At 39.5% G+C, this 15,450-nt stretch overlaps 1 long non-coding RNA gene across 6 annotated transcripts in view; it reads left to right on the top strand.

The window, feature by feature from the left end:
* Nucleotides 1–15,142, top strand: part of LOC118173147 — a 46,384-nt gene extending 31,242 nt beyond the window's left edge. For 2 of the 6 annotated variants that reach the window (XR_004754040.1, XR_004754043.1), the window contains 3 exons: nucleotides 5,244–5,411; nucleotides 6,251–6,364; nucleotides 13,908–15,142. This is a non-coding gene — a long non-coding RNA (uncharacterized LOC118173147). Of the gene's footprint in view, nucleotides 1–4,612; nucleotides 4,714–4,920; nucleotides 5,412–6,250; nucleotides 6,365–7,502; nucleotides 7,953–8,995; nucleotides 12,977–13,907 lie in introns of those variants that run through there. The other 4 variants (XR_004754039.1, XR_004754038.1, XR_004754042.1 and 1 more) reach the window with 4 other exon arrangements.
* Nucleotides 15,143–15,450: the final 308 nt, after the last annotated feature.

The raw sequence follows: 15,450 nt of genomic DNA, 5'->3' as shown, positions 1-15,450 counted from the left end.
ATAGGGTCCCTCTCATCCCCCCTTTACATAAACAGTCCCCTACTATGGCAAAAGTATCGTTTCATTACCATGCAGCATTTCTTATTTCAAAGGCAACATCCCAGTACTGCGTTACAGCTCTGTTACACAACAGAACATCAGTGAACTCTCTCATTAAGTGCAAAGTTTAAGAAAGTGTTGCTGAACTAAACAGGTCTACTACATATTACTTTCTTCCATCTTCATGTTCTGCTTCAAAGGGTCAAGCTGACTGTGTAATACTGCTGTTAGGAGAATAACTTTACAGACCAACTTGGCTCTCTATATTCAAAGATCTTACCTGGTACCTTGGGATTAACAGACTGTATGGCCTAACTGTCCACTCTGCTTTTCCTACCATTCCTCCAGGACCACTGATTTCCCCAAGTAAAACATTTCTTCTAGGTGTGTGAGGGTCATTCCATCTCCCTGCTGTTGGACTCAGCTCTTTTAACAGAGCTAATACTGTTATCTACAGACTAGACTCTTAGCAGCCTTTACTGGACCTAGTTCCACTAAATATGAATCAAAGATGGTCTTAGAAATCCTGTCGCTAAGACATCAGGTAATGATGTGAAAGGAGAATGAATTACAATTTATGTTCTGAAGGATAATGAGATTTCAAATTCTTTGGCTATATTTCTTAATAGAACAAAATCCTCAAATTCTGAAAACCACGTTTTGAATTTGACTTTTAAAAAAATGCCTCTTATCTTCTACCTTCCCTAGAAAAAATAGTAAGAACTCAAAGCAGCAAGTCATTGCAAACTACAAAATAAAAATCTAGGCAAGGTTTGGAAGAAAAGGCAGTAAATTTTTTTATACCATCTGCTATTATTGGTAAACAAGTCAGGTTTGGGGGCATGCAGCTTCTGGTTCAGGTCTGAAACAGCAACATTCTTTGACTCCTTTCCAGATGCATCATCTGGTCTAATAAAAGATATTGTCTCCCAGCATGCCTTGCCTTATTCATGTGTTTAGGCCTCTTCTGCTACAACAAACAGTAATAAAAGGATATTTCTGTACGAAAATGACATTTCCACAGTGTTAGTACTTCTTTCATCAAAACATCATTCAAGAAAAGTGGGTTGATTTTGTCAAACTATCTTTTTCAGCAGGCACAGTCTTTCATATTCTGTATAACAATTCAATTTAGCAAAAATTATCAGTGTTCCAAAATAATACATAAACATTGGTAAAATGTGATGATAGCTTTCATTTGGAAGAAGCTTAAACAAGCTGGAAATGGATCTAAGGAGAATAAAAACAGATACAGCAAAGGCATTGCATAGTCTGAGATCCTATGGCAGTCACAGCCTCGGGACATAGCTAGGACATGATATTGTAAGAGTCAAGTGGCAATTTCTAATTTGTCAACAACAGAACCACCTATGGCTGAATTAAAGAGAACAATCTTTGAGAACAATCAAATCACCAGCTGTGATCAGAGAATGTTAGTGCTGCAGTATATCACAGGGAAGTCTTTTCCTCTCTCTTGAGCAATATCCAGCATGAGTGAATGAGTACTTTTAGCACGAGGCCTTTTTACTGAGGTATGTTGCTATGAACTGCAATGCACATGTAAATAGGCATTTCCTTTCCTCTTCTGTCATTTGCATGCTCCCAAAGGTGAAGGGCATGCTTTGGGGCAGTTCTTGTCGTATTTAAGGTTTTGTGACTACACATTTATATATGTATTTATAAATATATATATCTAATGGCACTTCCCAGTTTCTGATGGAGCTCTCTAAACTTTAGAAAGGTCTACATTCATTTTTCCTGATCTTCTACACAGAGTTAGCAGGGAATCTCTGTTAATATCTGCTTGTTCTTCCTGGCTTTGTGTTTTTTTTGCTCCCACACTAGCAGCAGTCACCTCTCATCTTCAGACATCAAACCCTTCCACGCTGCTGCTGTCCATCTGAGCCAGAGACAAATCACTTTGGTGAGGCTGAGTCTCCTGAATGAAAGGTTGCAGTACTGGATCAAAGCTAAATATTCGGATAAATTTTAATGGAAATGCATGTCCCTGTGGCTGAACTCCATAGAGCTGCTACACTTACTCATCCTAGTAGCTAGGGCCTTTTGCGAGAGGCAGACCTCCCCAGAAGAGGCAGAAGAGACTCCCAGTTAAGCGTAGTTACCTGTTACATGGAGTAACTCCTCATATCCCTTCCTCTTCTCCCCTGACCAGCTGGTATGGATAAACAGGGAGAGATATGATATAAATGTCTTCTTGCTATTATATTCTCAACTCTCCATTCAACATGAGATGGAAGGAGAGCCAGAGCTGATAGCAGCCCTGTTACTCTCCCAAACAGAAAGCCAGAGGTTGTGTGGAAATACTAAATGCGAAGAAGCTTTGGCTGCTGATAGGATGGCCCTCGGAGCCGAGCCTGTGCTCTCACAGAAGTTTGTAATCATAGGCCTTGGTCTGTTTCCCCCTGCTGACCAGCCCCGGTTATGGTACCTTAGGTATACCAGGGACATCAGCAGAGGCAAAATCAACAGATCAGTTACTCTAGTTCAATCACCTCCTTCTGCTCGTTCCAAACAGTATCAAATAATTCTAAAAATAACCTTATGTTGGCAGGAAGTTGTTCATCATTTGTCAATATAGATCGCATATGGAAATTGTAAGATAATTTTCATATAAAAACATAATTTTGCATCTTCCTGATGAACAATAATAGGACAATACTGACAGCGTGAGGCTAGACCTGGAAAAGAAAATAAGCTCAGGAGAGAGCTTATTGGTTCCGTTGAAAAATATTTCCAATCAATCTACTATTTAGAACAGTTTTCTCTCATGCTAACCAGGAGAAAATTAAGACTAGGTGTTTTTCATCAAATAGTAGATATTAAAACCACATCTGTGCCCCAAGGCATTTCATAGTAAAATTGTACCTTCTAGAGTTGTGCTTGGCTGCTTTGATATTGGCATATCAGGGAAAATAAATAAATAAATAAATCTTGTCTGATTAAAGAAATTCCTGTCCTTCTTACACTGTGGCACCCAAAACTGCACGTAGTGCTTGAGGTGAGGCTGCACCAGAGCAGAGCAGGACTATCCCCTCCCTTGAGTGGCTAGCAGTGCTGTGCCTGATGCACCTCAGGGTATGGTTGGCCTTTTGTGCTGCTGACTCATATTCAGCTTGCCATCGACCAAAAGTTTTGGATCTGTTTCTTCAGGGCTGCTCTCCAGCCTCTCATCCCCTGGCTATATGCATAGCTTCGGTTGCCCCTTTCCAGGTACAGCATCCAACACTTGATGAACTTCATGTGCTTGGTGATTGCCCAGCCTTCTGATTTGTCCAGATCTCTCTGCAAGGCCTCTCTGCCCCCAATGGAGTCAACCGCTCCTCCCAATTGAGTGTTGTATGCAAATTTACTTAGTAGTCCTTCATTCAAGTAATTTATGAAAACACTGAAGAGAAGTGGCCGTCCAATGGAGCCCTGGGGAACCCCACTGATGACTGTCCGCCAGCCTGATGCAACCCCATTTACTATAGCCCTCTGAACCTGACCTATCAGCCAGTTGTTCCCCCGTCATGTTGTGTATTTGTCTGGCTGTACTCTGGACATTTCATCCAGGGTGATACTGCGAGAAACAGTATTGAAAGCTTGCTGAAATGTAGAAGACTACAACTGGCTTCCCTTGGTCAACTAGATGGGCGATGTAAAAGGAAATTTAGTTGGTTAAACAGTACCTTCCTCTTGTGAACCTGTGCTGTCTGAGACCAGTGACCACCCTTTTTTCAGGTGTTTTTCAATAACTCCCAGAATAATTCTTTTTTTTTTACTTTTTTTTTCCTGTCTCAAGTGTATGTATAACCAAATTAGACTTTACGCAAAGTGTGAAATTTCATGAATTTTAGCTGATAATTCAGCATGCTACACTGTCAGAACTACCCACCTAGGTCATCCTGATCTTATCTAATATGCCCCATTGCTGACCAGTACATGGGCTTTCCAACTGTACCATTATTATTATACGCTGTACTTATAATGTAAACAGTTTGACCAAGGAAGCAGACTTTAAAAACTAACTTATGTAAATTTGAATGCAAATCTCTTAAAATTAGATTACAAATTTAGTTAAACCACACTTTCACCTTCCCTTCAGCAAGGGCATATCTTTGAAGATCATCACTTGCTGTAAAAGCACTGCCACACAAACTGTTTTTTAAATGGAATTAACCAACATGAAATATTTGTCATTGGAGAAAAAGCACTTGCACTTCTTTGAGCACAGTCACTGAAAAGTATAGTCTAACTTTTTCTTCTATAGAGATGATCATGAAAGCAAACTTCTACATGACACATGGTGCGTTTTAAAACACATTTCTTCAGTTATCAAAATTTACATTAATGATATTGTGATTAGATTTCAAGGTTTTTATTCTTCTATAAATATTCTACTTTACTTTCCATTTAAAGCAGGAAAAAAAAAATCTTCTTGTTAGTCCCCTACATACAAGGGGACAGTTAGATGAATGTTCAAACAGCAGAATTTTGTTTTCTAACTTGTTTTAAGCATGGTTATAACCCCCAGAGCTTATGTTACTGATTCTAGGATCCCTTTAAAAGACCTGGACAAACAAATGAGCAGTTCATGAGCTGTCTCATCAGTGTCTCAAGGTCCTCCTGTGCATAAATTGAGCCTCTCTACTTGAATAAAACAGTTAAAATCAGGTATCTTTATTTCAGTAGTGATGTCTGGTATCTCTAAAGTAATAGGCAGCTTCATCTGATATGGCTTATGCCTGGTTTAACATTTGGTATTTCAGGGATGGTATGACTAATAATTCTATCATCCTTCTCATTTTCTCAAGCATCCTTCCCTCTCCTCTGCTGGGTATGGTGAGGCCCTGCATCCGATTAATGTACCGATTGTATGCTTGCACAGCAAACAAAGGCATAAGCTCCTGTTGGCATTTACCTCATTTATCCTAATCTAGCAGGCATGGATGGCAGTGGCAGGAAAGATAAGGCATGGTTTCTGGCACCCATGCTGACAGCTTCCTAGATACCTCAAGCACACCTTGATTGTTTCTGCCTTGATAGTATTCTCCAACTTGAGTCTGCTACACATGCTGCTAGATTTACTCCTTTTTCCTAAACAATTAGGAAAAGAAGAAAGCACAAAGCACAACCCACTGCTTATTTTCAAGTAACATGCTTTCATATCTTCCAGTCTCTCCAATACTTCTGTGTCCCAACAGCTAAACAATCTGAGTATCTGAATACGTCTCTAAACTTCTAATAACATGGCAGTACGTTTTCCTGGAGAGCTAATTTGGGAGGGTAGGGGAGCAACAGCTCCCAAAGAAGCAATTCACAAGAATAACATTAAAGCAACTTTGACTGCTATGAACATCCCATTGGAACAGGTAAGATTTCCACTAATTCTGCATTTTACTACCCATCGTTACTCATCACCTATCTTAGAGATTATCTTAGAGCCTAAGCTCAATACAGATTCATGTTCAGTACCCTCAGTGCCCGTGATGAGCATTTTGGGGCCCGAAGGGCTGCTGAGACTGGCCCTATGCACAGGGTGTTAAGGACTCCAGGTAGTCTTGATACCTTGCTGGAATGTACACAATTTGCATTTTACTTGCATGGCTCTCTTGGTAATGGAGAGAAACTAAGTCATTTAGACTGGCAGCTCAAAAACATTGAGTTTAGGGAATGTTTCATACTTTTTTTAGACAAAAAGTCCCCTAACTTGCCTTGCTTGAAATAAAGGAAGGGCTCTCCTTTCTCAAAGAGTTTCAGACCATATAATTGAGTGCTAACTTGGTATTTAGATATAAAATGGGATTTTGTAATGGATTTCAAATGACAGATCACTATTAGGCATTCGATCCTACATACAAAGGGACGGATGAAGCACCACTAGCTTTCTTATCCGTGTGATGTACTCCAGTTGAAACTTTCAAGGTAGAAAATTACATAATCTGCTTTAAAAAATAAAAAATATAAATATAATTAAAAAAATCCATTAATGTGAATAGTAGGTGGCCAACTGGTCTTCCTAGACAGCTTTGAAAAATTCCAATTTTGATTTCAGCATTTGGAACTTATTTTATTGGAAAACTGTCTCACATATCTCACCAAACCTGAAGCAGAATGCCTTCACCAGTTCTGCAAGAGACACTACAATTAGAAACTGTAATTCTCTAACCTGTTTGCGTTATCTAATTGTATAGCTTTACATTTCTTCCAGGAGATGCTAACTAGGGAATGATCCCTCAAGGGAAGTCATGCAATGCTGAAGCATCTGAATAAGGAGCATCATTTCTAATACTCTGTGTAATCAGGACACCATCCTCCTGAATGGGTAAGTACTTGCATGCTCTTGGGCATTTCTCTTTTGCTTCAGGAATATTGTCCAAGTGCAATTGTCAGGACAGCTTCCAAGGCATCTCTAGAGGTGTAATACAGAATGTACAACAAATACAGACATAACTTTTGCATTTGTAAAACATCTTTAGTTATAAGCTTATGATTGCTATTGCTTCAAATGACAGTGACTGTCAGTACTATATAATAGCTCTTTATTATTACGTCTTGTGATTCTAGATGTCCTCCTCCACATGATATTTTCTTACTATGGTAATTCTAAGTATTTTAAGGTTCCTGTGCTTTTGCTTATAACCCTCAGATGGGTCACACTGAGGCTACATTTCCCCCCTCCACCCCTCTCTCCCTCCCCCCCGGTACTGTTCTTGCAGTCTACTGTTCCAGCCATGTACTTTGCTTAAAACATTTCTTACCTGTCAGCACCTGGAGAGGAATTCACAAGCTTCTGACATCCAGGAAAAACACTATCAACCTCGATGATGCTTCTTTGAAACTACCACCTTACTACATTTATTTTCCCATCACAATTCCTTCATGAGTGCATTTATGCATGCAGCTGCTGAGGGCAGAGAAGGGGAAATAGAATTAAGTAGGTCCAGTTCCAAATTTCTTATCTAAAGACAGTTAATTCATATGATGGCAAAATAAAGGAAGTTAAAGCAGAGTATTAAAATTGCAGCTGCTACTTAACAGCAATAGGAACAGCAGGATATTTGTGGAAACCTTATTTGAAATGTGATTTCACTAACTCACTCAGTGGAGGCTGCCATTCCTTGCCACAGATGGTGGTGTTGGATGGAACTAGCTGCAGGACAGTTTTCCCTAGGGAGGGGCACTCAGCAACCCTATCTAAAAGCCTCTGCTCTCTGCTTTCTTTCATCAAATAGTTAAGGTTTCACTAATGCTCAAATGATTACTTAATCTGAGGTGAACTGAGGATATTTTCCAGAATATATATATATATATATATATATATATGAAAATTCTCCTTTGATTTTCCTATCATGAATTCCATTTGACACTTCAAATAGTCTAGTACACAAGAGAAAGCTCAAATCATGAGTAGAAATATTAACTGCCTGTCACTAATTGCTGACATTTGCAAATGTTTCCAGGGTACTTACATCTCTCACCTCCATGTCCAGAGCTCAAGTTAAAAATGTAAGAAGCACTAAGAATTGAATAAAAGCTCCTTCACTGACACCTCTTACAAATGAGATTATGAATCTTGCTACATTTTTTTAAGAAACTGCCATCACCTATGTCTTGACAGACATTATTTACCACACAATAATGCTCACATTGAAAAGTGTGCCCTTCTGAACAACAACAAAAAGCTCATGTGCTGTCTTATGTGATGACTTCTTCTAAGCCTGGAAGTAAAATTAAGACAGCTGCTAGCAACAGTTTAGAATGACAAACCTAGGTCAGGACTGTGAATTGTGGCTCTGGGCAGCAGGTTAGATGTGGTACTTAGGGATGTGGCTTATTGGGTAATATTCATGGTAGGGGGAAGGTTGGACAAGACGATCTTGCAGGTCTTTTCCAACCTTAATGAATCTATGACTCTGAATACTGTAGCCACTAATACAATCTGAGTGATGTTCTTTGCCTAATGCTGCCACTCTGAAGTCAATGCCAAAAGTCTTATGAACACTACAGTAGAAATGTATTTAATACTTGTGCTCTGTGAAATACCATTGTCCAAAGCATAAAAGAAAAGTACTACTTTAGCCTGTTGATCCTGGCAGAAACTAAAAGTAAAGTTCCTAGGTTAGCCTCTGGAAAAGGGGAGACTGACTCATTTGTTTGATTTTAGAGGAGGCTGAATAGGATTAATCATTAGTATGTTATGGGACTAGACATCTTGACAGCTGGCATTTGACATCATCCATGAGAAATACACCAAACAGTCTTTTTAGAAAGTGTTAATAAAGTTCTCCAGACAATAACCGAGAGGAGCACTTAATCTTATCAGAGAGCATTTGCACTTGCCAAGTCTTGTTTTTATGACCGATGAAGAGGAAAGCAAACAGTCACTAGAAAATTAAGATCACATCAAACCAAAAAGATTTTAAAGGAGCTAAAATGCTTCTGAACTCCAACCATCACCAGACAGCGGAAGCCAGATAGGTTATATGTAATATAATTTATGTTTAGTTTGAATCTTTTCTGTGCTGCCACATGAAGCAAGCAGGTGTCAGCATAAACCGCTTTGCTATCTTCTCTCCCTTCACTCATCCTTCCAATGATGTAATTGCAGTTACAAGATCTTTTGGAGTCACAAGACTATTGTATTTTCCTACCCACTCTAAAAGGGTACACACAATTACAGATAAAATGTACCATGTACCATCTGAGGATAGGATCAGTCCTAAATTATTTGACTTTCAAAAACAGAACCACATTGTTCTACCTCAGTTATCAATCTTCCAACAAACTGGTCTCATATGAAAATTTTAAGCCATCCCATCAACACCTGAGAACAGTCTGGAATCTCAGGCATATTTCTATGTTCTTGTTATGATACTTTTTCTTTACATGAATAGCTAACTTATGTTATCAGCTTAGGTTTCAACTTATCTCTTACTCACCTTTATTTTAACAGTTCTTTTCAGAGCAAAACAGAAATGATCTTCACATTGGCAGTCTCTTATTATGGTCACAACACTTCTATTTTCCTACTATAAATGACTTTTAATAAGTTGCACTTTAAATTCTTCAAATAATTTCTAACAACTACATTGAATCTGAATTTGTGGAAGTCATCAAATATGTCCTGCAAGAGAGAGGTAAATGGATACTCTACAGTCATTTGTTACACTGCCTACAACTTTTTGTTGCTCTTTCTAAAAACAACACAGGAAAGTTTTTCAAAAGAACAAAGTGATCTTGGGTCTCCAACTTAAAAGACTAAATTGATTTTCAGAGCACAGCTGCTCAGCATTTCCTAGAAATAAATTCTTTTCTGATTTGCAGCAATGGATAGTTGTGGCTGCTGGAAAGCAATGTCACATTTCACCTGTGACCTTCTCTTGAAGTCTCCTTCCACATGGCCCTTGAGATATCTAGGATGTTATATGTGGTTGATGGCTATGTAAAAACTGTGCTGTTGTAGCCCACAAGATCAAGAGAGCTGGCCAACCTGCAGTGTGGCAATTAATAAAAATATTCAGGCATTTTCCTTGGTATTGTACAAGCATAGTTTAGAGAGTGGCAAGTGAACATATGGTTGTTAATAGCAAGAGAGAGGAATGTCAACCAGCATCACTCTGATAAAAACGCACACCGTAATTTCTAGGAATCTGTAGCATTAGTAGCACAGTGTTGGAACTCTGTAACACAAGTGGCTTGGCATTTGTGGGCAAGGATGATGTGGTTGTATCATGGGCACACAAGGGAGGTCAGAGGACATATTTAAAATGTTTATGGATGAACTTGGAAGCATTTTAAGACTGCTTAAACAAGGTTGACTTTACAGCTTTATTCATTCATAGAAGCCTGGTGGATTAAGAGGATGCTACAGCTGTGCGACTGCTGTATGGTACTGACTACCCTGCAAAGGGTAAGAAAATTAAAGAGTTTGTGTGCATGTCTCCGTGGAGGACAAAGAGAAGCCACTGTCTGGTTGTGAGAAAGCAGGACAGAGGCCTTTCCGCGACTGTGAGACTACACCTCTCCTCTAGGCGGTCTACAGGAGACAAAGACTGGTGAGTACTGAAAGGTACTTTACTCATTGAAGAAAGAGTGAGAGAAAGCACAGTAAGATCTGCTGCATCATTTTCCTAACAGACTGGAAAAGTCTACCAAGTTTAGCAAAGAGCATTGTACCAAAACAGACTGACAAAAATACCTGCAGCTCGCTGGGTGTGTTTATGGGTTCTGCTCAAACGAGATGCCTTGCCTGGGATTTGAGGACACTTTTTGAGTGGGATTTCAAGGGTTGTTGGAGAAAGGAGATACAAGTTGTCTCCATCCTGAACTCCTCACGCATTAGAAGGATATGTAGAAATCCATGTGGGCATAGGCTGTTTCCTAGCACTAGCAATGTGTGTCAGAGCTGCCCTGTACTGCTGCCACACACCCATGCACAAGAACCAGTGCTTTCCAGAAGGACCAGGTAGAATTACTGGGCACGTGTAAGCCAGTCACACAGCTGCCAAACAGATGGGCCATGTTCCAAAAGTCTACGCAGGCACAGACCCACACATTTCTTTTTACAAAACTTGGTCAAAATACTCTTAGCCTCAAATAAGATATGGCTGCCACTTCAGAAAAATTACTCTCATGTCTGTACTGGACATGCTTTTTATACCACTAGCTTGTTCCCACGTTGGGCTGACAAAGCAGCAGGGGGGAGAGACGTGTCCTTTTCAAAACTGCTGCTGCTTTACCAGCCACTGCTACAAGATAGGAGCTTGTGGCCATGAGGAAATTATAAACAGACTTTTAAAATTTGATTTTCTCAGCACACATAAGAAAAGCAGTGCTGTCTTCCAATGTGCTTTCAACAATAACGTTTACTGGGAAGTGTATGCGTCTGAGTGTGCACTGTGTGCAGTGTGTGTTTAGTTTGGTTTCCCTTTTTTTTGACATGTGAAATGTCTTCTGGGAAAATTTATATGGATGTAAGTGAAATACTGTGCTAATAGGAGCATGCAGTCACCATCATCATCAGTAGAACCCAAGTCAAAACAGGAATAAATAATGTCTACTTGTTTTCCTAGAGAAAATAAATAAATAATAATCTGCTTAATTGATTTCTTCCTTCTTCCAGCTAAAATTCTGCCAGCTAAAATTGACTTTAGAAACGCTTTTGCAAAGGGACCCTATTTATCAGGCACCCATGGCCAATTGAAAAGAACATCACCACAGTTAGGCTAGTTATAAAATGTTTCGTTAGCGGGCTACAAATATCAAACTTGGAGTTGGAGTTAGGTGGCAAAATAAATTGCAACTGGAAATTCATTCTGGAGAACTTTTATGTATTTTCAAAGATACAGCTTTGAAAACTTCAGAAGAGGACAAAAAATTCTTGAGTACATTTTTCCAGAATGATAGTATATTACTCTCTCCCCGGGAAATTAATCAGAATGCAATCAAAATACTTTTCCAGCTGCTGAAGTCTCTTCCTCCCTTGTGGATCTGTCTCACATAAATTAAATCTTACATTCAAAGTCATGTTAACTGGACAGCTGTTCTCGTAAGCTGCATGAAGTGGCAAGTATCTGCTCTTATCTTGTTGTGCTTTCTATAGCCCTACTTTATGGGACTTCCTTACACAGAGATCACACAAGGGAGGAAAAAAACCCAAACCCATAGCTAACATTTTCTACAAATCAAGCAGAAACTTTGTAAGTGCCAGTGGAATGTGAGCCTCGCTTACTCGTGACTTTTGCTGTGGCATTTCCACCCTACAAACTGGGATCAATGGAGATTGCCAATCTTTCCACTCATGCTTTACTCACAAGGCTTTCCTCAGAGAAAAGCACCCAAGCCCTGGGTATTTACTTACGTTTACACATATGTCTCTACCATTCTTCATCCGCATTCTACAACGCAGAGACACTGTCGAGTTGGATTACCTTACCCGCTACACTAAGGCTGCCCACCCTGGAGAGTGAAACGAGGCAATTTTCAACAGCATGGAGCAATTCCGCACAACTCTTTGGGTAGGAAATGAGGAACAATTACAGCTGCAGGGGAAATATAGGGCAGGCAGAATGTAATTACGCAGGCTGGAATATGGCCAGGACACTGGGGCTTAACGTTCTTTCTTACTCTTGTGAAAGGAACAACAAGAATACTTGTGCCACAACAGCCAGACTCTAGTTTTGCTTTATCTGAACCACAGCACCTCCCATGGCACAGTTCCAGCACTGTCGTAGCCATAGGCTGGTGTTGCTCCAAGGGGACTAGTTGCCTTTTGATGTTCATTGCATTAGGTATGGAGACTGAGGAAAGAGCCAAATCGATTTAGAAGTGAGAGCAGAATCTTCTAGGTAATTTAAATGGACATGCTTTAAAACTACAAAGCAGCCACTGAAACAAGCGGCTGTTGAGAATCCAGATTCTCCAGGTGACTTTCTTTTTATGTATTGATGTCTAACTTCTTGAGGTATAAAATCTGAAGGCAGACTAGTCAGGTAATACTGATGTATTGGTCAGACACTACCTTTGTCTTTAAGGAACACTATGAAGAAATGAGGGCTTGGGTACGCAGAAGTATAAGAAGTGTAAGAAGTTCTTCTCCTAGGGAAGAACATACTTATTGCCAGAGGGAAACTGTAATGGTGCTACTTTGTTATTGGACCTTTCTAAGCCTGTTCAAGGGTGTGAGAAGGATGGATATTGTGCTTATACAGTCATCTTTACAGAGCCTGATTCCCCTCTGTATTAATAAGAAACCAAGCCTCTTTCAAACCAAGCAGTATACACACGGAGCTTAAGATTCTGCTCAACAACTCACACTGCTTCAACACAGCGAGATGTCAGTTGCACAAACAGGAGAAACATGCTAATGAGATTCAATTAAGCAGTATAAAAGAACTCATTCAATTGACCTAGTGCATTTCTAAGCACATTCCCCCCCCCAAAAAAAATAAAATAAAATAAAATAAAATAAAATCACCTCAAGAGTGCAGTGATCAATGAATTGAGTACAAAGTCCTCCGGATTTCTCAAATTCTCAAAATCTGAAACCTCAAAATCTGAAGTCCTTGCACAAGTGGCCAGCAATCAGAAATCCACATATTTCAAGCAATGTGTTTTGCATGCCTCTACTGAGAAGTAATGTGTAAGGTCTCACTAGTTCCTTGGTGTTCTTGACTAATAACTTAAGTAGCAGTTTAGATGTGAAAAAGCCCTGAGGAACTGTTTTTTTCTTCCCGTAGAGTAGGGGAGCGAGTTCCCACTGTACTCCACCCATGCAGTCTGTGAACTGCCATATTGTCCTGGGATTTGTGCTGTTGCTGCAAAGTAGCACAGGAGTCATATGAAATATCACCATGTGCTAGGCTGTGTGAGACAATGGGTTTCTCTGTGAAGAGATGTTTTCTTAGACAGCAAGGTACTGTTCTTTCCAGGAAAGCACCCAGTACATTGCTCAGGAATGGGGTAAAAAATAAAAATAAAAAATCATGGCTCCTCTCAGATGAATTTGACATGGTTTGCAGTATGAAAATGATGTTAATTGCAATTTTTAAACAATCTCTGTTTAGCTGTTATCAATGAACTCTAAAGATCAGTCTTAATGGTAGGATCCCTGATGGTTTGAAGCACAGTGTGGTAAAGAAAAAGATTTTGAAAACTTTTTTGGATGACAGGAAATGTTGGCACTGCCGCCATCTTCACATCTATTGTCCCTGATGAAACTGGCTTTTGGTACTTCCTCAGCCATACAAGGCTTCTATAGTCTCTTTTCTCCTTTATTTGAATGCTGTGATGAGAGACTCAAATCTTTTTGTCCCTGCTATACTTAGTATCTGTCCTTGTATGCAATAGTTTTCTTTCTCTTCCAGATGTTATCAAAGTCCAACAACTGGTCTTGAGAGCCAAGACAGATGTAAGCTATTTTTTAAAACACAGTTCAAGCCAACTTTATTTCTTTGTGATGTAAAAATATAATGAAACATTATGAATGCCTTTTAATGCTATAGAAATGCAAAAATAAGTGCTATAATAATCATTAGATTATTTATCATCATCTGTCAAGGCCAAATCCTAGCTCTAATAGCAATCACTATGGCTAGGCTCCAATGTAATTATTATCAGGGACCTGCTCCAAAGACCATCATCAAAGTCAATGAGAAAGTTTTTTCCCACTGAGTTCAGGGTACTTTGGGGAACTAAACTGTCTAAGCCTGCAGAAGCTGTCTGGTCCTTCAAAGCCAACACTCACAGCGCTGAGGTTGCTGGTGGCAGAGATACTTCAAGGCAGCAGTCTCCATAGTACTACCTAGGGAAGTTTGACCAACCAGATTTAAAAAGCAGCTAAGTCCTTTCCTCCATTACATCGGGTTGCTCTGTGCCTTCCTGTCACAGTTGTGGTGATGCTGATCAGTTTCTGTATTGTGGTTTGCACTCAAGCATCTTGCAAACGGACTATTGATTTGGCAGGCCAGAAATGCATTGCAGCTTGGACAGCCACTTACTGAGCAACAGCAGCAAGACCTTTCTGTTTTCACAGCTTCTCCACTTCATTCTTGAATAAGGCATAAGGAGCACAAGTTAAATTGTAACATTGAAGTATTTTCAAATCAAACCCAGGTTTGTTGAAATGATATAAAGTTTTCTGTGTGCTTTGACCCCATGAAAAGGTGGATATGGGTAATTTCAGTAGTCACATACATTCCTGCTTGTTTTAATCAACAGATAATTAATAGCAAATTATGATCATAATAGCATGTTTTACCCCAAAGACTCCAAGATCTCTTGATAAAAAATTGGCTGAGTGCTGTGCAAAATTACACTCAAGCAATTGAGTTCAAATGAGGGTGGCCCTTCTTTAACCTCTGCAACGTGGCCACTTCCAAAAGGCAGCGCAGCACCTGCTCATCAGAACACGTTCCATAAAATGAGAAACAGCAAGAAGATTCTCTGAAAAAGTCAACTGGAACGCTGGGGAGTACTTGAAAATTATTCCTCAGATAAGAACTGGGTGAGGAAAATGTGAGTTAGACTTAGATTAGCTAGTACAGATAGGACGCTATGGGATCTTGCATTAAGAATTTTAGCCAGAACCTGAATTCAGCTGATTCAGTACCAACATTTCACACATCTTTCTGCTCAGTAAGGTCACACTGTGCAACACCTGTGTAATTACATTTTTTATCCTAGTCCTGGCTAGCCACAACCTTTTCAAGATTTTGAGAACTGGTGACTTATAACCAAAAGGGTAATAACCAGAAGCCTTCTCTCTATTTGCTGTAAGTTAGTTGCTATCTGATATCTAGCTGTCAAAAGCTCTAATATAAAAAAAATAACAAAAGCAGGAAAAAGGAAAGAAAAAAGAAAAAAAGGAAAGGAAAGGAAAGGAAAGGAAAGGAAAGGAAAGGAAAGGAA

Source organism: Oxyura jamaicensis, chromosome 12 (assembly GCF_011077185.1).
Source record: "Oxyura jamaicensis isolate SHBP4307 breed ruddy duck chromosome 12, BPBGC_Ojam_1.0, whole genome shotgun sequence".
Lineage (NCBI taxonomy): Eukaryota > Metazoa > Chordata > Aves > Anseriformes > Anatidae > Oxyura > Oxyura jamaicensis.
This window is presented reverse-complemented; position numbering and strand designations above follow the sequence as displayed.